At 42.6% G+C, this 21293-nt stretch overlaps 1 long non-coding RNA gene across 2 annotated transcripts in view; it reads right to left on the bottom strand.

Annotated features, from left to right (window-relative positions):
- Nucleotides 1-1310: 1310 nt before the first annotated feature.
- The window catches only part of LOC144293054 (uncharacterized), a 78471-nt gene continuing 58488 nt past the window's right edge, over nucleotides 1311-21293 (bottom strand). Inside the window, exons 5-6 of one of the 2 annotated variants that reach the window (XR_013360538.1) lie at nucleotides 3251-3353; nucleotides 1311-2985 (exon numbers count right to left, since the gene is read on the bottom strand). This is a non-coding gene — a long non-coding RNA (uncharacterized LOC144293054). Of the gene's footprint in view, nucleotides 2986-3250; nucleotides 3354-10020; nucleotides 11239-21293 lie in introns of those variants that run through there. The other variant, XR_013360539.1, reaches the window with a different exon arrangement.

The following is a 21293-nucleotide window of genomic DNA, read 5'->3' on the forward strand; positions in this document are numbered from 1 at the left end:
AAATATTTTATTTCATAAAATCAATAGCAGTATTTGATTTGTTTATGGAAAACAACTTACTAAAGTGGAGAATCATTAAAATTATACAAATATGCCTGAAAATTGTATGATTTCAACTTAAATGTTTATGACAGCTTGCCAAATTTGGGGTTATAAAACTAAGGTTATTTCTTTCAGAGTGTGTGCAACTCATTAAAATTCCTTTTCATCTTTCTTGTATAAATCATATCTGTGAATAACAAGAATTTGGGGACATCTGTGACCCAACGTATATAATTTCCCCAGGTCATACCAGCAGGTAAACTTCAGGTCTGAGATTTGACTGCAGGCAATCTGGACACAGAAACTGCGTTTGTAAGCAGTACACTGCCCTGCCTCTCCCGTGTGAATGTTGGAGAACAGCAGACAGGCCACTAGGATTCATTGCGCAGGAAGCATCATCCAGGATGTCTGACAGAGGCACAGAGGGAAGAGGTCTTAGGAAAATCTGTTCTGAGAGTTCATATAGCTTTATTTTATAACAGCAAAAACAAGTTTAAAGGAATCATAAAAATCTTAATTTATAACTACAGTGAGATACCAGTTCACACCCACTAGGATTGCTAGAATAAAAGAAGCAGATAATAACAAGTGTTGACAAGGATGGAGAAATTAGAATCCCCCTATGCTACTGGTAAAAATGCAAAATGTTACAGCTGGGGTGAAAGACAATCCTGCGGTTACTCAAAGGGTCAAGTGTAGAGTGACCATGCGACCCAGCGCTTCCAGTCTTAGGTATCTACCCAAGGCAAATGAAGACCTATGTCTACACAAAAACTTCCACACAAATGTTCCTAGAAGCAGTAAACATAACAAAAAGTGAAAACAACTCATATGTCCAACAACTGTTAAACATCCCCCCCAAAATATTAAAATACACATGGATAAATATGACATGAAATACACTTATGCTATTTTGAAGAAAATGTTACAACTTTGATGACAGACAGAAAAGAAGATTTTATTTTATTGAAAAATAGGAACTGTGTATTTGTGTAAACGTAATTTTGTGCTGTGTGGGTGCATAATGTTTTGGAGGATTCAATATTGTAAACAGATTTCTTCCCAAGTTATTTTAAAATGTTAGTTATATACTTTTCACAAAAATCTTACCTTTCCCCCATTTTGTACTTGTTAATAGGACTCTAACGTTTACCTGAAATTTAAAATTACTGGAGATTGCCTTTATATTCAAGAAAAAAATTAAGAATAAAGAGAAGAGATTTATTCTACCACATATAAGGTATTATCAAGCTTTGGTACATGTTAAGTACGAAGAGGTGGATATTCTAACTGAAGAAATCAAGGACAAAATTTAATATATCATCAAATTTGTATACAAAATAATTGAGGACAGAAGCCATTATTGGATAAATTATAACAAGACGACTGGTAAAAGATAAAATTCAGTTTCTGAAATTACATTGAAATAAATTATAAATTGATTTAAAAAATTCAGCCTACCTGAAATATAAAGCCACAAATGGACTAAAATGAAATGATCATAGGTGATGCCAGTTAACAAAGACCATTGTAGGAATGAAAGCTAGAAAATAAATCACAATTTAATGTGTTGGAATATACAAAAATGTAAATCTGTGCATCAAAAGCATTAAGAACATTTAAGGTGAAATGGCAAAGGGGAAGAATTTGTGCAAAAGATAAATGCTTCCTATCTATAATATGTAAAGTGCTCTTATAAGTCACTAAGAAAAAGACTACCCAAAACATATAAATAACTTATATAATCAATTAATTAAAATATCCATTTGTGAAAACATGTTGCTACATACAAATGAAAAATAAAGTTCAAATTCACACATAATGAGATATTATTTTTTATAGAGTTGGAAACTGGAAAAGAATAATTGATGTTATCAAGAGTGAAGTAGAATGAAATTCCCAAAAATTTTTGTTTCACTATAAACTTCTATAACCATTTCAAAGAGAAGTTATGCTAAGGGGATAATTAGTGATGTCAAAAGACTAACATATAAGGACATCTATAATTGTATTATTTATTTTTACCAAAAGTGACTAAATAAGGCAACCTGAATTGTCCCAAATAGAGCATGTGCCCAACAAATTATGATAAGGCTACAGGCTTGAAAATTATATAACCACTAACAATGATGATTCCAAAGAATTTAAACATATGAGAAACACTCATGATATGTTGCCAAAAACTTTATGCATACAAATTCAGTGATTCTCGTGTGTACACACATATGCACACGCTTGCACACACATGCACAAACACACGCACCAAACCATTTTTATAAAAACATTCACACATTAACCACCAAAAAAGTTTATAATGATTACCTCTAGTTAGTGGTATCATCAATAATGTTTATATCCTGCTTTAGGTTTCAAAATTTTTCCAAATTTCTTTAATGAACTGATTTATAAGCAGGAACTAAGTGTTAAAATAAAAACAGAAAATTTTAAATTGAAGGCATTGCATAGAATATTTACTGAGCATATACTACGTATCATGCACTGTTCTTGGTGTTAGGACTGCACCAGGGTATAAATGCATTTCTGCTCTCTAGAACCTTACATTCTAGTAACAGATCACACGAAAACATCTTCCCCGGACTTTGCTGCCAAAAGGAATATGTTTTAGGGTTTCAAAAAGCAGCTAGCACTGAGTGTAGTATCTTCGTCTAACTCAAGTAATGCAGAAGGAATTCTCTATGTGTGAACATTGATTGACTCTGGACTTCTCACAGGTAAGCCACAGGTTTATGTCCTAGTGATCCGATATCTGATGCCACAATAGATGACTTAAGTCCAGACCCATTCTCTTTCCTCAAAGGTTGTAATCCTGTTGTTTCCAAAGCTTGGCATTTCAAATGTCTGTATCTTTATAGAAGATTCATAGCGTCTCTGCTGCATGGTGTGTGCAAATTCATTATTAGTCGTGGATCCATAAAGACATGCCTATTTACAACCAATGGAAGGAAAAAATACTTATCCTATCAATTCTGTGTCACTTAAATAAATTCATTTATATCCACATTCTTTCATCCACATAAGGTTCTAAATTTCTGGAGGACGGGAACCCTAGAGGCTACTTTGAAATTTGCACAGACACTAACATAAACACATTAATTCTTAATAAAGACTCTAATGCTTTAGGATGATTAACACTGGGTTACTCAGTACAGAGTAGAGAACTGCACAAATTACCTGATTGATGACTTACCTGGGGTGGTGTACAAATATGCTCTTAAAACTTGCCCATACATGCTTTGCAAGCCATGCTGAAAATCGTGTTTCCAGACTCTTTACACAAAATAAAGCAGACACTGCCAAAGGAAAAAAAAAAAAAGAAAGAAAGAAAGAAAGAAAAGGAAAAAAAAGAAAAGAAAGAAGGAATGAAAAAGGAAAAGAAAGAAAGAAAGAAAATTGCTTTATTCTTAGTCAACAGAATGTATACTCTAGCATTGGAGCTTCTGTTACTGCAGACACACAAGGTAATTATAATGTGTGTTTCTCTCTTTTATGCCACGGTATTTATGGAAGAAGAAATAGTCAGGGCTAGATTATTTTTACATCCATATATGTATTGAATCTGCGAAGAAATGGCTTATAGTAGCCCCATATTTTATTTGTTCTACCGTTTTTCTTTCTTGGGAAAAATAGATTATTGGCTATTGTGGTACATGCACCATTTTCCTTAATTAGGACACATGCTCAGTTTAGGAGATCTAAGAAATATCCCCTAAATCTACATATGGCTCAGAAGAAAATGCTTTGACTTCCTAAAACCAATATTTTAACCTTTTATGACCAGTATTTTAACGTTTTCTGTAGAGCTTTTATTGTTTTTTTTTTTTTTTTTTTTTTTTACTTTTTAAAAGATTCTATTTACTTATTTGAGGAAGAGAGGAGAGCACAAGCAAGGGGAGCAGCCGAGAGGAAGAAGCAGCCTCCCACTAAGCAGAGAACCCCATGCAGGGTTCAATCCCAGGACCCTGTGATCATGATCTGAGCCAAAAGCAGACACTTAACCTACTGAGCCTTCTGTAGAGCTTTTAAAATCCTTTCTGGGGGCTCATTTTCAATGATGACAGTTTTAGTAGATTTGGCCGGAAACAAGGACTGCTGTTCAAAACTAACAAAACCTACTAACACAGGTGATTCTCACATGTCCTAAAGGTAGGGAATCACTCTTTGAGATGTATTAAGAACTCTTCAAGGATTTTAAAATCATGTTAGGAAATTACCAGTTCATATGATGAAGATTTTCCATATAATTTAGGTATATCGATTTAGTTCAACCAATATCTGTCAAGAATCTATTATATACAGTCACCTTCCTCTGACTGGGGAAGACAAAGTTCTGCTAAACACAAAACAAAAACCTATTGCACAGTGATCCTAATAATGAAACTCTGAGGGAGAATCTGATAAGATCTACAAGAGATGACAAAGGTGCTATGAGGGGGTGGAAGAAGGAAGGGAGTCTCATCGTCCCACAAAATCATGAAGAGCATTATTAACCAAGTCGTTGAGACAGACATTGAAGAATGAGTGAGAATCTGACAGGCTGAAGTGGAAGGGCAGGCCAGGGCAGGACCCCACAGGAGGAAGGAAGGGATGGATGGGGGGCAATCTGGCTGAAGCTTAAGTAGAAAAAATAAAGTGAGAAAGTCCTTCTGGGAAATTAATTCCATAGGCAAGAACTCAGTCCAAGGAAATGAAAGAAATTCCCTTACCACCACAGAACTTAATAAAAACTCATTTTCAAAGAAAGAGCTCAGAGAAAGGAATAGTAAAAACAATGGAATGAATTGGGGAAAAAAATGGAGATTTGCAGTTAAAGAAACAAAATAAGGGACAAAACAGCAGCACTGGAAACACATATATTAGACACTATAATAAACCAAACACGATGTCTGAAATTTAATTATTGAAATAAAAGCTTTAGGTAAGGGTTGGTGCAGAGGGGAAATAGAAAGAAAAACCCGGAACATTTAGATAGATGACACCATATTTCATTAAATCAAAGCTACCATCAACTGTAAGACACATCGTTATTTTATGTACCACTCAAAAAGGGAAAAAGCACTGCCAATAATTACACCATGACCCAATGCTGTCTTATTTCTTAGCATTTTTGTATTTACTGATGGAGCTCATTTAATCATAGACACAGATTTGTTTTATATCACATATGGTTCTGGCACCTACGAAAAGGATACATTATCAAGATTTATAACTAGATAAATTAGTTAAGACATTCCTAGTTTCTCGCATTGTGTCCAATTGTCCTCAATCACTTTTCAATTCGGGGTTGTTGATGTCTGTGTTTTTCTCCATCTCATGTCTCGGTAATACAACATAACACAGCATCATGTAATTGTGACTGCTATCGCCTGGTAAGAAAATATGGCACCAAGTCCTTCTGCCATTGATGAGTCTTTGTTTCAAAGATAACCCAACACACAAGTGACAGATGTACTTGAATAAAGAAAAGTTCAAAGAATGGGTTCTTGAAAATGTATTCAAGTTGTAAGGGCAAAAATTCACTTAATAAGGTATACTCTGTTCCAGAAAAAAAAATTTCCTCCTGACATGGAGGAAATGCTGATTAAGTCACCACATTTCAAAAATAGGCTATATAGTATATTATTTAAGCATGAGGAGCTGGCAACAAGACTGCCAGAGTTCAGATCACAATCCTTTTAGTTATCATCTGCGTTCTTACCCACAATCCATGCTACCTCTCTGTGGGGTCAAAATGTCTATATCTCAGAGGATTTTCGTGAGGATTCAGGAACTGTCAGGAAGGCTGCTCAATAGCTGTTTGGTGAAAAAAAATCCTTCAGAGTTCCACCCTGGCTGACATGGAGTAGCAGCAACTGGATTTACTCTCCCTCCTGAAACTAAACCATCAGACCAACTCTATGCAACAAGGATTTTCAAGACTTTAGATGCACCCACCCTTCTCTTCCCGGGCAACAAACCACAGTGATACCTGAGAGACCAGAAACAAATCAGATGTGCTCTACAACTGCCTATTTTTTCTTCCTAGGGAAAGTTTCTATGCCATAATGTAGAGGAAGGGAACCCAGACAGAGCCAGTGGTTTCTCTGAGTCGAGGAGATGGAGATGGGCTTCCCTGGGGTACACAGGGCAGAGGGTTGGAGAGGGGACGGCTGCCCCGAGGGACTCTGGAAATCAGCGAGAGATCCCCCTCCAGGGTCAGCTAGCTGAGAGCCACGGAAAGGATTCAGGAAAATAATTTCTGATGTTCATACAGGGCCAGAAATTGTTCTGTACCCAAGAGGCAGGTTGGAAAACCTCAGAAATCATGGGCCTTGGGGGACAGTGCTCAGATGCCTCAATCATAGGAAAGAATTAGCTCTAGACCAAATGGGCTCTGGGCCAGCCTAACAGAGCTTGGACGCAACCCAAATGTTCTCAATGTGTTTAATGTTTCTAAATAATTCCTTTGGTGACATGTCTGACCAAATCTTCTGCCCATTTTTTTCAGTTGGATTTTTTTGTTGTCTATCCTTGAATCTTAACAGTTCTTTATATATTTTTCTAGTTTTATTGAGATATAATTGAAATATAACATTGTATTAAAGCATACAACATTATAATTTGGTGTGAATATATATGTTATATATATCACAAAATGATCAGTTAACATCTGTCAATTCACATAGCTTCATTTATTTTTTTTTGTGATGAGAACTCTTAAGATCTGTTCTCTTAGCAACTTTCGAATATAAAATACACATATTCTAGTTACAAGACCTTTTCAGACATGTGGTTTGCAAATGTTTTTTCCTGGTGCGTGGTTTGTATTTTCATTCACCAAACAGTGTTATTTTGATAAATTCCAATGTATTGACACACACACACACACACAAATGTTCATAGCTGCTTTATTTGCAATAGCAAAAACCTGGAAATAATGCAAATGCTATCAATAGGTGAATGGATAAATAAATTTTGGCGGACTCATACGGTGGTGTACTACTATTCGGTAATGAACTATATAAATATCTGAATGAACTATTCACATATTCAACAACTTGGATGCATCTCAGAGTAATTACATTCAGTAAAAGAAGTCAGGCCAAAAAAGAGGGGGTACATATTGTATAATTCCATTTATATATAACTCTGGAAAATGCAAGCTAGTGTGCAGTTGACACAAGCAGGTCAGCAGTTGCCTAGAGAGGGGAGATGGGAACAGGATGAAATGATTATTAAGAGGCACACGGATACATTTGGAGATGGTGAATACATTTATTATCTTGATCGTGGTGATTATTTCATGGTAATACACATTTTGAAACTTATCAAATTGTAAACTATAATCATGTACATTTTATTTTATGTAAATTATACTTCAATAAAACTCTAAATATTAGTTATTCAGTCATCTAAGCATAAAAAACAAGTACTAAGAAAGGTGGGAGACGAAATCAAGCTAACCTCAGAATTCTCCATCACCATATAACTTTATTTTATTTACTTAGTGCTTTTATGAAGATGGTTGATGGGCTTTTTCATGTACGCAAGAGCCCAGAGGCTATAGCATCTAAGGTAATTTCTTTAAAAGAAGAGGTAAACAATTGCAAATCACTACGAGTGAGATAACTGTTACAGGCCAGTCCAAGGTGCTTCTGGAAAGTATCTCAGGGCCCTGATCCAGTCCGAGTAACTGGGTAAAGACCAGTCTGGGTAGAGCACAACTGTGCTAAGATAAAGAAGTTTCCTGGGTGCAGAGGAGTAGGAGAGTGTCTTGGGAAGAGAGAACATGTGCAAAATGAGGTTTTCCCTTACTGTGAGCCAAAATTTGCACCCACGGAAATGGTGCCAGTTGTAGGAAACTCCATTCAGATGTTTAAGGGCTTGGCCAAAGTCACACTAGGAAGTGACAAGGAGTAGTCAAAACCTAAACAGCTCTATTTGACCTATTTGTTGGGGCGGGGGGGGGGGGGGGGGGGCGGTTGACACATACTATATGATTTAGCTACCTGAGCTGAAAAAGGGAAGAGTCACCTCACCATCAGGAAACTCTTAAGAGACATGCAGGAGTTTCTTTTAAGAGAAAATTAGCCACCCTTGGCGCATGTGGGTGGCTCAGTCAGGCAAGCATCCTACTCTTGGTCTCAGCTCAGGTCCTAATCTCGGAGACATGAAATCTAGCCCCACCTCGAGCCCTGCTTGGGCTTCTCTCCTTTTTCCTCTGCCCTTCACCCACTCTCTCTCCCTTTCTCCAGCTCCAAAACAAGATAACATCAACTAATAAAATCTTAAAAAAAAAAAAATTAGCCACTCTCATGAGCATAGCAGAATGTGAAGCGTGGTCAAATCACCACACTGTGCATGTGAAACTAATGTAACACTGTGTGTGCCGAGTCCATATATGTAGGTCTATATAAACTACATATATATAGACTTCCAGGCTTACTCAGATCTTACTGGAAAAAATCCAAACACATGTGCATGCCATACAAAAGCCCGCATCCTTGGTGCGCCGCTTATTTTTCTGCATGGATCCATCCTTTTTTCCTCTGCATGTTCCAGCCAGTCATGCCCAGCAAGTTGCAACTTCCATTTTTTTTAAGATTTTATTTGTTTATTCCTGAGAGACACCGAGAGGGAGAGAGAGAGAAGCAGAGACACAGGCTGAGGGAGAAGCAGGCTCCATGCAGAGAGCCCCAGGCGGGACTGGATCCTGGGACCCCCGGGGGGTCATGCCCTGGGCCAAAGGCAGATGCTCAACCACGGAGCCCCCCAGGTGTCCCAGGTTGCAACCTTTAAATGCGAGGCCTCCAGGGCTGCTCCCTCTGCTGGAAAGGGCGCCCCCCACCCCCAGTTCCCCAGAGGCTGAGCTCCCCCAAACCTGCCCCGTGCCCCCGCCAGTTTTCAGGCTCTGAAGGCCTGAAGGGAGAGAGGCCAGGCCGTCAAGCACCTGCCAGGTGCGCAGCCCAGAGGCTCCAGGAAGGGCCTGAGCCTGGCCTCAGGGGGGTCCACCTGCAATGTCACCTGTGATTGCAAGTCTCAGCGAAGAGGAAAGCGGCCTGCGGGAGGCCAAGCTGAGGACCCGGAGGCGAGGGCCGGGGAGGACGGAGCGGCCTGGGTACCGACACCTTGGAGTGTCTGCGCTCTCCAATCACAATTGCATTCAGAGCGTTTAATGTGTCCTTTAAAAAGGCGCTCAGCAGTCTGGGCCCAAAGCAGTCCTGGCCCTGGCTTGCAAATCACTGCCTTCCGCGGGGAGGAGCAGGGCTTAGGCGGGAATCAAGGGGCATTCAGGGAATTCAGCGCTGTTGCTTGATTTAAGCCCGGGCCTTTCCAATTCTGAAAGCTGCGCTCTTTCCATTGCATCACTGCTCTCCAGGCTTTGGGACTTCGCCCCGAGGAGCTGCAGACAGGCATTTGCACAGTCCTGAGCTCCTAATTAACAGACCAGAAAATGCACTGGCGGTCGTGGGGGAGAGGAGCGGCCAGGGGAACTCTGCAGCGTGCAGACGGCTGGCTCTCCCGGGAGGCCCCAGGCCTGCCCCCGGGCTTGGGCTGCCGAGCAGCCAAGAGGGAAGGTGTTTGACTTGGGCCCAGAACTTTCAGGAGCTGCCGGTATCAAGTGCATTTGTGGGGTCCCTTCACCTCAATAGAGGCAGAAGGTTCTGGATGCGGTGGTTGTGCACAAGCTCGGCAGCAATCTGAGCCACTGCCCCCCCACCCCCCACCCAGGATAACAGGCACCTGGACCCCGCCACCAGAGCTGTGTAAGGCTAATGCACGCAGACGCTGTGGGCTTCAGCCTGTCTAAAAAGGCAGGGAGCTTGCATGGTATATTAAATTCACTGAGTTTTACAGCGAACATCTGGCCTCAAGGACAGCTGTGGTCAGGTTTAGAGAAAGACTTCAGTGAAAAATGGGAAAGTCAAAATATTTGAGCCTCTCTGTTTGCACTAAAGCAACTGGTTAACCAGTGGGTCTGCAACGGGGCTTAATATTTACTAGTTTCACTTCGCTTTAGGGCGAGAGTAAACTTCTCAAACAGAATTCAGCATCATCCCTTGGATCGGGGGAGCCTTATTCCCCGAGCATGGTCTTTTCTGCTTGAGAAGCATATATTTTTATTGTTAGAAAATTAGGAATGTGTCCCCTAACATTCCTTGAGGTTTGCTTCCCTTGGTACCATTTGGCGCTTAAAGATGAATAGAGATAGTTTAAACAGAGAGTGTGAAAACGATCAGCTTTGAAGCAGCCTCCCTGCATCTCTGAGATCTTGAATAAAAGGGTATTTAGCATAAATAACAACTCTTAATCATAACCATGAAAGCCAAACTGAGGGGTTTTATATTCTATGTAGAAAAGTTGCATCTCGAAACTGTGGAGTGCCTTCAGTGGCCTGGTTCTAATCTGTCAGAAAGCACAACATGGATTTAATGTGACCCTGAAGGATATAAGGAAAACAGGGCTTGCCCTCTGATCCTCCATTTGAAGCTCGTCGAATTAGTCCAAGCACATTTGAAATGAATCAAGATGGTTAACATCTGCCTCTCTTTATTAGAAAAATTCTCTTTTTATTATAAATAAACACTTTGTCCGGGTATGATTGTGAATTCCATTAGTCCGTGGACTTGTGTTTCCAGAGCAACTTGAGCATTGGGCCAGAAGCACAAAGTGTGTTCTGAATCTCTCTAGAATCCATCAGTGAACACAGATAAAGGAGCACATAATTAGCTGGTACACTGCAGGCTTTTGCCTCATCCTCGGGAGCAGCTGATCCAGCTGCACTGCAGAGCCTTGGAACATTCTCTTGAGTTTCCTGACATGCATCACAGCCGAGTGGAGCGGAGGCCCTTGGAGCTCCTGAGAAACCTGCATTTCACTAGTCATCAGAACCCAGAAGAGGCCTGCCACACAGTTGCAGCCGCCTCAGTGTGGGTGTCTCCCGATATCAGGGGAATAAAGTAGGCCCAGATGAGAAAGTCCTTTAAGGGGCTTGGACGCTAGAAAATAGGACTTTAAAGAGAGGTTGTGTCCCCACCCCACACATCCTCCATCGTCTCTCTCCTTCTGCTCTCAAGAACGTACAGTATGTAGCCTTCTTATTGCTCTTCGGGGTGACCACACTGCTGCGGCTTACACCCCCTTTCGTAGGTAAGGCATAATGGGGTGGTCCTGTGAACTTAGAAGAGTTGTTTTTCCCTAAAAGCCGGAAAAATTAAGTCTATTATTGGGAGTGAACCTTATTCATTGAGAGAACTATTCTCTCCCACTCTTACCTTACCCTCGCTCTAGGAGACCGACTTGGTTTGAACAGTACACTATTACAGTATGACTTTGGACATGATTCTTCACTCTTTTAGGACTATTTCTCTAGTTCAAAAACAATACAACATTAGCCTCTGAATAGTAATCTCTGTAGTGTGCCTTCACTTACATTGTATCATTCGTGCCTCCTGATTACCCTTGTGGTCGAGACACGAGCAACCCATTGAACCCAGGAAGAAAATTCAGGTCTCATATCTGTACTTGCTAAGATGTAAAACGGGACTATTATCTAGTCTTCCTGTTTCTCAGTGCTGTGCTCATTTCAAAGCACTAAATTCAAGGCAGCTAAAAAGAGAGAGACCAAGGATCTTGAGAACCATTACGATCCTATAAGGCCTGATTTTGATAGATGTCAGACTACGTAGTACCTAGATCAATGCACTGAAAATAAACAAAAAAGCTAGATGAAATATTTTTTTAAAAATCTTATTAAAACAACCACTCAATGGTCAGGCTATAAATGCCTCGAGGGGAGGAAACTGTTGTCTGTTTCTTACACCGGTGCATCCCCAGCACATAGGAAGGTTGCTGGCATATCGCAGGCACTCCATAACTAAGTGTTGAGTGATGGCTTCGGTGAGCCAGCAAGGAAATAATGAATACTTGCGCCAAAATCTAAGTGAACATGAGAACCTAGAGAGGCAAGCACAGCAGTTCATCCAGTATTTGTACCTTGAAAAGATTTGCAGAAGCTGACCATTTAAGTTTTTATGATCCTGTGTGGTGCAGAGGCCAGAAAGTAAAGCACAGGTCCCTTCCAAGTAGGAGTCGAATGGGAAATCTACCCCCATAAAGTGAGAACACCAAGAGGCTATATCTTCAGTGTGAGAGTAAACTAGAAATCAACTCTTCCCCACCTTCCTACCAGCAAATGGCAAAAAAGGAAAGAAAAAAAAAAGGAGAAAAAGAAAGAACATTGCTTGTCTCAAATCTTGGCACTGAGTGGAAGGGGAGACAAGACTGAGAAATTATATTTATAAGGTAGCTTTCATGTGGATTTGCTGCCCTAATTTCATAGCATCTGGATGGCTCCAAAAACTTCAGATGGAATTGTTTAAATAATCCTAGATTGGATTCCACCTGGCAGAGGAAAGCAATAATCCCTTTCAAAAGTATCTACCTTTGTCTCAGTTCTTACAAGATTTACACACACACACACACACACACACACATGCACACACACAAGTCACAGAGGAAAATTAGCAGCTCACATTGTTAATGACTAAGCAGATGAAGAAACAAGGTATCTTTGAGTGAGAAACAGAGGGTTGAACACTCTATGTGAAACTTGGACACAGAAACAAAACAGCTACATTTGCAAAGTTTATGTAAATAGAATATACAAGTTTGCATAGGCAGAGAACAAAATATTGTAAAAAAAATAAAGCGGTTTTGAAAGAAGAATTGATGCTATTAGAAAGGAAACATCTAATGATGAAAATTTAAAAACTCAATGTGTGTTTTTGAAAATAGATTTGACCAAGCTGGAGATCAAATTGGAAGGTTGAGCTGTAGGATTTATGAAGAATATAGTGCAAAAAAACAAAAAGACAAAGAAATAGTAATTATAAGATGGGTAAGAGACACGAAGGACAGAGTGAAAAGATCTAACTTATTCTTAGTGGCAGTTCCAGAAGTACGAGAGAGAAAGAATGTGGCAAGGGAAATGTTGGAAGAGAAAATTATGAGAATTATCAGAGCAAAAGATTCAAGACTTGAAATATGATCATACATCATTTTAACAGTGGGAAACACGAATGCCAAAGCAGAGGTACTAAAGGAAGCAAGAGATGAGAGGCAATTTGCCTTCAAAAGTGTGTCAGACTGACAGCCGACTTCTCAAAAGCCACATGGAAACTAGAAGACAGGGCAGTGGAATTTTCATTGTTTTAAGAGGAAAAACAAGCAAACAAACAACTAAACACAGGAACTATTCAACCTAGGAGCCTATGCCCAAGAAAAATATTTTTTTCAGAAATGAGGTTGGGTATTTTTAGAGAAACAAGAATTGATAGGTTTTGTTGCCCACAGAACTCTCAAAGGGAAATTCTAAAGTATGTCCTTTGGTTCAAAGGAAAGTAATTTCCACGTAAAGATTTGGAATGCCAGGAAAAATAAAGAGCAAACAAAATAATAATATTGGGTAATATCTAATGACTATTGACAGAATGAGTCTATAATAACTCTTCTGACATAATGAGAAATAATACACACCATAAAAATAGCATACAGTTTGGGAAGGAGGTGAATGGAGCCAAGGTATTCTAAGATCCTTATATTTCTGGGAAGAGGATAAAGATGTTAATGAAATTTAATATTGATAAATGTGCATGCTATAATGTTTTAGATAAACACCAAAAAAGAAAGAAAGAAAGTAAATGTATAATATCCAAAGTACAGGAGGAAAAAGATGGATAAAAAACAAATCCCCAAAAGTCCAAAAATGAAAAACTAAGTGCAGAGGAGACAACCAAAAAAAAAAAAGACAATAGATACAAATCAAAATACAGTATAATAGACACTACAGCAAATGTAAAGAGACAAAATAATTCAATTAAAATGCTGTTTGGGACCCCTGGGTGGATCAGCAGGTTAGGGCCACCTTAAGTCCAGGGTGTGATTCTGGAGTCCCGGGATCGAGTCCCTTGTCAGGCTCTCTGCATGGAGCCTGCTTCTCCCTCTGCCTGTGTCTCTGCCTCTCTCATTCTCTGTGTCTCTCATGAATAAATAAATAAAATCTTAAAAAAAAAAAAAAAAGATTTCCTGGAAAGAAGTTAATTTCAAATTACAAGTCACTGCATTTACCAGTGAGGCACAGCGGTGGTCAATAACTATGCACCAGGGAACACGGTGGTGCTAGAGGAGCCGTGAAGCTGCACTGCTGTGGCCAGAAAGAACGGGGTGGTGCCCGGCCCCATGCCTCTTCCGCAGACGGCCCTTCTGGAAAACAAGGTCGAACCCTCCTGCGTGGAGTCTGCTATAAGCTAGTTTTAGTTGATAAGAATATATATGTGATTTAAATTTTATGGCATACGTTTGAAAAGAAATCTATCAATGGCCAAGGAATTTATAGTGTGTTAATGCAATGGACAACTATGGAGCAGTGAAAATTAATGAACCACAGCTTCAAAAATCCACATCGAAGAACCACAAAAACATGAGCAAAGGTATCCAGTCAGAGAAAGTACATGCAATGTGATTCCATTTGCAAAAGTTCTAGAAACAGATCAAACTCAGCAATACTTTAGTTGGATATGTTCAAAAGTCTTCCAATCATAAAGGACAGCACAGTGATGATTATCACCGAAGCCTGGATACTGCTTACGCTTGGTGGGGGAAGAGGGGAGGAGGCCCAGAGTGGGTATCTAAGAAAATGGCACAGTCTTTTTCTTTTTCCTTTTTTTAAAAAAATATATTATTTATTTATTCATGAAAGACACAGAGTGAGAGGCAGAGACCTAGGAGACATAGGTAGAGGGAGAAACAGGCTCCCTGCGGGGACCCCAGGATCATGCCCTGAGCCGAAGCCAAACGCTCAACCACTGAGCCACCCAGTCATCCCAGCACAGTCTATTTCTTTACATGAGTGTTGAATTCTTGGGTATTTTTCTGCGTTATTTTTAGCAAACCATTTCGATATAAAATACATACACAAAAATGCAGAAGCGAGAGTACGGTTCAATGAAAGAAGCTAAAGTTTACAGCACACCAGCACCAAAACTCCACTACATCCAAATCACTTGCTATCCTAATTGGAAAAAAAAAAAAAAAAAAAGCAAAAGTACACAGAATAAGGAATGGCAAGTCACTAACCTCTTCTCAAAGGGAACTCTATTCTGGCTTCCAGCACGCTCAGTCAGTTTTGCCTGTTTTGAAGTTTATAAAAATGGAATTACAGGGCATGCATTCTTTTGCCGTTTGTTTGTTTAAAATCTGGTTGCTTTTCCTCAATATTTTGTTTGTGAGAATGACCCGTGTTGTTGCATGCGTAAATAGTTGCTTCATTCCCTGCGTTATTATTTTTAAATGGTACATCTATGCATTTTATGTACTTTTCTGTGCATCTGTTTTATTTCACGATAAAACAAATGAAAATAAAACTTTGAGAGATCAGATTCAGTAGTTAGGTAGTTGCTGTGACTCTTTGCAGGTCCCATAAAGTTGTAAATCCTAACTATCTAAATATTTTAGACATTAAATATTTCCAGAGAGGCTGGAATGAAAGTCATTCCTCAAACACCCCACTCTCTCGACGTTAGCTGCCAAGTCCGCACCAGACACAGGGATAACGGATACGGACTCTGTCAAGTGGGTTCACCTAAAGTCTGTTTATAAGACCAAAATTCAAAAAGCAAAAACAAAGATGTGCTTGCTCAGCCAGATTCCCTCCACTAGATCTGCTCCCGACAAAGTTATGAGGCTCGTGACCGGTCCCGGGCTCTTACCAGCCCTCGCCCCCCTCCACGCACACATTCACCTGTTTGTCCTTTTGATCCATAGCTCTCACCCCCGCACCCTGCTTAGTCCAGATTTCTCCATGTACCATGAAAAGGAGTCTGATAAAATGATTCATGGTACATTGTGAAAAAAAAGGGGATTATTCTAGATTTCCAGAGCCTGTCTACAGTTTGCAAGGGCAGCGTTCGGCCAAGGTGGTGATACCCTGGGAGAGGTTCGGGGTGGGTGTCTTACATGATGCCAGGTGAGCACCACCCTCCTTTGCCTGGGGGGGAGCAGAGCCCAGGCCCCGTGCACTGGGAGGCTTTGTTTCTTCTGAGCAAGGGGACTTCTGACAGCAGGAAGGAGACTTTTGAGCTTTATCCCTGTGGCCTCCAAACCAGAAACCACAATTCAAAGATGAAAGCTAATCTTCCCAGCAGAAAAATCTTTCTGAGCTGCTGCCACTGCAAGGAGCAAGAAGTCAACCCCAGCAGAGGCCGTGATGGGGACACCCAGACCCTGCCGGGCCTCCCCAGCAGCCTCAGCACAGCCTGGCAACGCCTGCATCTGCAGCTGGCCCTGGGGGAGGGGACCCTACTGGTCCAGTGGGAGACCATCCCGGGGAAAGCTGCCCGGAGCCGGGCCTGGGCACGCTCCCCAGCTGCGCCTGCGGATGTTGTGTTCCTTGCATTCTTCTCTGGGGGGCGGGGGGGGGGGGTGCTCATCTGTCCACCTCGGGGGACCAGGCTTTCTGAACTGCCTCAAGAGTCCGGGTTTATGTTCGTTATCTTGGAATCCTGTTTGTCCTGGAATTTTTTTTTTTTCTAACAATGTAGTAGTAGTAGCACGACTTGCATTAAAGTAGTTTGGGCAGGGGGGATGCACTTCTTTCGAACTTGAGCTTTGGTCATAATCTCATCTTGGCGTCGAGGAGGTACAAGCTCAGGGAGTGGGGTTCTCGCTTTATTGCCTGGTTCTAGCAGAAAGAACCAGCAGTCGCCCCCTCCCTTGTCGCAAGCCTTCCCTCCCATAGGAGTGTTCCTCACACCTCTTCACTTGGACTAACCCCTCTTCTTACACGTCCAGGATCCTGAAAAAGGAGCATTTTTCTCTAAATGTGTTCATACCCCCATTCTCATCTCAAAGCCTCATCGTGTAGCTTCTATCTTCACTACTCCCCTTGAAATCGCTCCAGACAAAAAATATACATATATATTTATATAATATAATTATATTATATAAATATATATTTATTATATATTATATAATTAATATATAATAAATATATAAATATATTTAAATATATTTTTATATATATTTATATATATGGCCCTATTGACATTCCAAGAAAACTTATTTTTGCTGTTGTTTCCTCAATCTTCTGCATTATTTGATACACTTACTATCACACTTCTTGGGACTCCGTACGTGCCTGGATTCCTGTAACCACCACCTCCTGATTTTTCTTATCCCTCCAAGCCCACTCCTTCTCCTCCCCCTTTACCCCTACCTGATATGTCTTTCCCAAATCTGAGCATTGCTTTCCAGTCTCCTTCATGGGAACATTGGTGCTCCCAGGATTCCCACCAACACGGCTTACAATGGTCTTCACTTGACCGCTGTCCCAGGGCAAGCCCACCCCTGCGGCCGGTCATCTGCCCCTGTGGGACAGTGACCCCAAACCATCACCTTAACCTTTCAGGGACACATCAAATCCCTATATCTCCTTGTTCCCTGAAATGTGCACAGCTGGTTATCACATACCCAGCTCACAGCTCAAGGGGCCCAGCCTGACACATTATTTTCCTCTAAAACCTGTCCCTTGTCATCTTTACCTTGGTTTACCACGGCTTCGCCACGCCATAGTCACTTAGGCCAGAAGATGGAATTCATCTTGGGAGTCTGCATCCTCCCACTGTCCAGTGTTCCATGAATCAGCAGAGTTACTTTCTACCCTACATATTTTGCAAAATGCTTCTCCTCTTTCATATCTTGTATTCTCAGGCCCCTGGATCCCTAACTTTTCTCCCTGCTTCTTTTCTCACGCCCTCCCTACTCCATGCTGATGTTGGCCTAATAGGAACACAACACTCAGTTGTTTTTGTTTGTTTGTTTGTTTGTTTTGTTTTGTTTTTTGTCTGTTTTTTATAAACCTTTCATGGGTCTGTATTGCCTGCAGAGTCATCTCCAGGCTCCCGAGATGGCAGAGACAGCTCTGCCTGCCGCAGTCATTCTGCTGGCCCTCTGAGAAGCACTCCAGGAGAAGCCCACAGAAGCGCCTTCTCTTCCCCACTGACATGAAATCTGAACATGCATAAACCAGCAGCAAGGTGATGTAATCCCATCCAATTTTCACAGATAATATCCAGGGTGGAAATGTTTCCAAACCACAGCTGAAAGACACATGTGGTTTTATTCGGCATGAAATCCAGCAAGTAATTAATACTCCACTCTGTCATGCTCCTGGAAGCGGGGCCCCTCTTGCAGCCTTGGGGAGTGAGAGTGAGACCCTCACCCTGATTCCCATCCCGACTCCACCCCAGGAGGGAAGCCTAAAGCCTTTCGCACCTACTGCTGGGGAATCACACACCTGTGCTGCCTGCTTCTTGGGGTGCAGGGAGGTGTATGGAAGATTCTAGAGGATTACACAGAGAGCATCCCAACCAAGACTGTTTCAGGAGCTATCTCTGGGGCTGATTTCTCTCTAGCACCGTCCAACAACTGCACACCACTAGAGGAATTCTAGGAAAAAACCCCACATAATCATACTAAAGGTCTGTACTATATTAAAGGCATCAGATGCTAGAAAATATCACCTTTAAGATCAGCGGAGGGAAACCACAGAGCGGAGTGGTCAGACTTGAGCAAAACTTCATCTGGAAACCTTACCTCAAGGGCGTTTGTCATAAACACTTGTCGTAACCAGCGTGGAGTTCTACTTTCCATCCTGGCCTTTCTTTCGCCCCCATTTCTTACTTGCCCATGCCTTTACCTGGTCTCCAGTCCTGCTTGAGAATGTATTTCAGTGGCTTCAATACGTTTTTGGTTTTCAATCCTATTTTGGGTTTTAATGTTTTGGGGATCTCAAAGAGAAACAATAAAACTATGGACTTTCTCTCCAGGAAGAAAAATGTACATACAGTTTCGGTTTTACTTCTAAATTCATGGAGTTCATGGACCAGGCCCCTTCCAACAAGGCACATTCCTGACCCTCAGAGGACCTACTTTGTCTTTTAGGTGACAGGCTTCAAGTATTTGTAAAGAGCTGTCGCGTATCGTTTCCTCTCTCCTCTCCACCTCCAACTTGGCCTCTAAAATCTTTCCTCGCTGCTCTTGTTTCTCTCCCAAATTAAATCTGTCCATTTTCCTGGATGAATTGAATTTGGGTCTATGGGTTTGGTAGGACGCCTGTGCCTTAGGTTAGGCCACTGCATCCCATTATCAGGACAGTAGTGGGGGAAATGCAGTCTGCCAGCACTGGCTTCCCCTGCGGCTCCACGGCAGACCACACGGAATGTGCTGGCAACCTAAATTCTCAGGCTTCTTCTTGACATATGGATACTAAGTCGCATCTCTATCCAGCTCCACTTGTTGGGTCTACAGGCACCACATGGAAAGGTCTAGTCAACTGTAACCAAAGGGAGCAGATTAGGAGAGGCCAGCACCTGGTGTCAGGGCTCCCCAGGAGAAAGGGGGGAGGTGTTCTGTTGGAGCCGGTTGACCATGTAGGAGGAAGTCTAGTGTAGCTGCCCGTTCATGGCACCCTCGCATCCCTGGGACTAGACAGGTAGCAGGTGCAGAGGCTATGATGTAATCTTGGCCAACCCATGAAACAAAGCAATGGGAAAACACATTCCTTCCTTCTTTTCTTTCACTTAATGAACCAGTTTTCACGGTGCTTCTACTAAGTTCTGGGCTCTGGAAACTAAACAAAACAAAACAGGTATGGCCCTGCCTTCACGGAACTCCGGTCTAGTGAGTGACACAGGCATGATGGCGTGACCATTGGACTACAGATAAGAACCAGGGTTTAGAAGGGACTTAGGAAGATGTCTGACCCATGTTGGTGGGGGGTAACATCAGGGAGGGCTTCCTAAGGGTGGTGACGTGCCATCAATGCTCATTTGTAAAGGGTGAAGAGGTGCTGGCCAGATGGTGTGCATGTGTGCCTGGTGTGTTGGAGCTGGGGGGAGACAGCGTGAAGAGGGGCACCTGGAGGCAGCTTGGTGGCGCAGAGCAGTGGGACAGGCTGAGGGCACAGGGCATCTGCAGGTGCTGCAGGACAGGTGGGAGGCCCAGAAAGGCCTTGGGCACCACTGTGAGAACTGTATGCTTCCCCCAGAAGAGTTTTGAATCACCGCATGATCAAAGCAGAGGTGAGCCTCAGAGCAGTGCCAGAGGAGGTCTGGAGTGTTTGTCAGCCTGTAGCAGGGCCACCCGCCCCACAGAGCCGGCTGGGGAACAGGCTTTGTCGCAGTGGTTGGGGGGCAGGGAGCACAGAGAGCCATCGTGCCCCGTCTTGCCCTGAAGGCCAGATGGCAGTAGAGTCCAGGGCCCCTTGTTTTGTGAACATCCTCTATCTCATCTCTCATCTACCCCTTTGCTCTTGGGGCCCCCCAAGTAACAGAGTGTCAGTCCACGGAGCGTCCTTCACTTCTACCTGTCTTAGGGGAGGGACATCTGTGATGCCCAGAACTCACCAAAGGTCACAGGGAATGACCCAGGAATATGTCTATTTTTCCCTCTTTGCCAAATCTCCCCCATGCCTATGGCACTGTCCAGGTCTCCTCGGGGTTTCCAACACACAGAGCCAGGGCCTGGAACCCCTACTGGAATAGCCCCATCCCAGGGCCCAGAGCAGAGCAGAGGCCTCTGCGCTGAGCCTCCCGGGTGCTGCCCTCCGGGTGGCCGGCCCAGCACCCCAGGGGCTGAGTGCCAACCCTGGCTGAATCTGGGCCTTCCCGACTTTCCTTCCCGGAGAAGTAACCGAGCAGCAAAGGAGCCGTCCCGTGGGAGCGGGAGGGACAGGTGGGCTTTGTCTCTTAAGCAAACTTCTCCTTAAAACAGCAAGCTCGTCAGCGTCCGTTTAAAGAGGGCGAGACTTGATACACAGAAAGAAAGAGCCACCTACCCAGCTTGTGTTTCAGTGAGGCCCTAGGAGGTGGGACGTGCGGCCTGCTGGTTCAGGCTCCGGCCTACCCTCACCGGGAGGCAGCTAGCAGGCAAGGCCTTTCATCCCGGAACTAACCTGCTCACCTTGGCACCCAAGCCTGGCTGCACCCCAGGCCCCCCACCCACCCTGGTCTCAGCAGTTGGCTGGGGTGACCTTCTGCTGACACCCCCCTCCTTGGGGCAAACCCCAGCCGAGGCAGCTGCCCTTTAATTTGCAGTGGTAATAGGACCCCTTCTGAATGCTTATCAAAGTGCCAGGCGCTGGCCTTGAGCTCTGGAAATTACTTCCCCTGAAAGATCCCCTGTGCCTGCCCCTG

The sequence above is a fragment of the Canis aureus genome, chromosome 21 (genome assembly GCF_053574225.1).
Source record: "Canis aureus isolate CA01 chromosome 21, VMU_Caureus_v.1.0, whole genome shotgun sequence".
NCBI lineage: Eukaryota > Metazoa > Chordata > Mammalia > Carnivora > Canidae > Canis > Canis aureus.